The following is a 2,672-nucleotide window of genomic DNA, read 5'->3' as shown; positions in this document are numbered from 1 at the left end:
CAGATAAAACAAAAAGGATGCAAAAAACATCAAGTAGTAGAAAGAAAGTGAACCGCAATTCAATAGAAAAGAAAGCAATATCCCTATATATCTAGAAGTTTATACAAGTTTACACACTAAAGTGAATGAGCTTAAAAACATTAAGTAGCACTTGAGAAATATCCCTACCGCAATTCACCAGAATTATTGCCTTTAAAATCACCAAATGTTCCAACTTTATATCTCTCCTATGCACTTGTGGATTGAGTGATGTCAACAATAGCCTCACAATGTTTATTTACAAGTTGCATGGAATACTTGATCCGTTGCAGTTGATAATGAATCATTTTGTCATTTCCCCACTAATTTAATGTATATGAAAAAGTACATAAAACACAACATAAAATAACAAAAGAAACTTTAACCATTAAAAGCAAGATTTATTAATTAATGGTTACTTGAAAGGTAGGCGATGTTGTCCTCTTTACAAATAATCCCTACTTATTTTGATCCATAAATTCAAGTTTCATTAGATGGACTAGTATTAGCTTCTTGTATAAGTATTTATAGTTTGGGCTTTCTATACGTCACAACTTAGCCAACTTTTGAATGATTGATTTATTTTCCCACTCCTCAATATTATAATTCATCTGTACATTAAGAAGCATGAAAATATATTTACATTTCGTTACAGAATCAGACAAGAAAAATTTAGTGATTGAAGACATTACCTAAAGATAATTCCATATTCTATCCTTCACTTTTTCATCTATGTCATTCCACCCATCTAATGTACATAACATAAATTCCTTTATCATGCAACCAAGAAAGAAGCGTACTTTATTGAATTATTTCCAATCGGTTATCTGAACTCATTACACTCTAGCTCTTTAGGTTTTTGTTAATCACTAACCAAATTCAACTTTGTTGCCATCAATTTCCTCTTAACTATACAAATCTTATGATGAATTATGTGGACGGTTACAAGCTATATTTCCCTGCAAAATAGTATAAAGAGATTGAAATGTATAAATGTACCTTATACAAATAAATCAAGATTTAAAATAGAGAATATAATATCATTTGAATTTCATCTACAACTACTTTGTTGTATTTTTTCCCCTTTTTTCTCATCTTTTGAATGCTATATAATTAATGACCTAGTCATTTACAATATGACATGATCATCGCTGAAAATAAACAACTAGAAAAATATAATGAAATGGTAAATAAAATATAACGAAACTTGAGAAGAACATTTATTAGATGAAGTAAATAAGTATAAAAATCTACCCTATAAAATTTAAGTTATGGATCATTTACATCAATTTCCTCACACTCATTACTTGAATAGGATTCATTCTTAGTAATGCTAATCTCAAGTTTAGACACATCAAAATGCATTGATGGCGTATAGATATTGATAACCAACATTTGGACAGATTATTTTAGTATTATTTTTTAATATTTTTATCTTCTCTTGTATCCAAAACTAGATTTTCAGTGTATTTCACGAGTTTAAATATTTTATAGTCTTCATTTCAATTCCTATTTATTTGATGGATATTATTACTATTATTTGATTGCATTTTATTTTACAGGAATTGAGGGAGACAACAATTGAGCGGAATACCGATTTGATCCAATCATGATTTGATTCAATTATCAAATGTTTAGAAGAGATTAAGGGAAGAAGAAGCCCAACTTTTAAGCCGCATCCAAAGCCTAATTGCAAAAGCAATCCCTATTGCACTGAACTGGTCCGGTTTGATTCAATTCCAGTCGATTAAGTGGATCGGTCCAGTTCAGTGGAGAATGAAAGGGTTTTCTAGTTCAGAGAAAAGTGGATTCGGTTCTCTTTGTCAACTCCCGAATGCCCCCAACTCTTCTTCCCCGCGATCTTCTCCACATAACAACAGACGATGGTGACTCCACGAATCCTCTGAAGGCGACGATCTCATCTTAGTGTACTCTGCCGGCAGAGTGATTATGCTCCAGCACGGTGAGTTTTCGTTCATTTCTTCTCCCCCGATCTACTCCATAAGGTGATAGCGGATTAAACTCAGATCTGTCCCTATCTTAGCAGAAACTCCCTGCCGACGTGGTTGCATACGCAGGAGTTTCCAACAGAGGAGGAAGTTGGCTTCCCATCTTCTTCTCTGGTGAGCTCTCTTCTGAGTTCCACATTGAGGTTGCTACGGAATCCCTACGGATGTTGTTGCAAAGGCTGGCATGTTCCCAGCAACCTCATTTCATCAACTCTACTATTCAACTTCGCGTGGTTCGCACTGTTGGACCAGTATATCAGAGGTTCAGTCATCTGTGTTTTTGTTCACCGGAGCTGGTGGTTCCAAATCTAGGTCTTCCGTGTGACGGCGGTTGGATCAGATTATGAAAGAGTGGGTTGGTTAATTTAGTTTATTTTTATATTTGATTTTGTACCCCTTGATAAAATGTCTAGCTCCGTCCTTGGTGTAGAGTGACAATGTTGATTATATTTTCTAAATGCATGATAGACGAATTAATTAAATGCGGTAAATACTTACAGCGATCTCTCGCAGATCCGCAATCGGCAGTGGCGAAGACTCGCTGTCGGAAGAGCGATCACAATGTCGGAAAGCCCTCCGCAATTCCACAAACCAAATCCCGTCGCCTTGGATGTACTCTTCTTACTCTCGTCGCACGCTCGCGAT

At 35.1% G+C, this 2,672-nt stretch overlaps 1 long non-coding RNA gene across 1 annotated transcript; it reads left to right on the top strand.

Annotated features, from left to right (window-relative positions):
* Positions 1-1,830: 1,830 nt before the first annotated feature.
* LOC122012091 lies at positions 1,831-2,418 on the top strand. The gene is made up of 2 exons (XR_006120120.1): positions 1,831-1,981; positions 2,066-2,418. It is a non-coding gene; the product is annotated as an uncharacterized LOC122012091 (long non-coding RNA).
* Positions 2,419-2,672: the final 254 nt, after the last annotated feature.

The sequence above is a fragment of the Zingiber officinale genome, chromosome 8A, assembly GCF_018446385.1.
Source record: "Zingiber officinale cultivar Zhangliang chromosome 8A, Zo_v1.1, whole genome shotgun sequence".
In the NCBI taxonomy this organism is placed as follows: Eukaryota; Viridiplantae; Streptophyta; class Magnoliopsida; order Zingiberales; family Zingiberaceae; genus Zingiber; species Zingiber officinale.
Note: the sequence above shows the minus strand (reverse complement) of the source record. Positions and strands in the feature narration are given on the sequence as shown.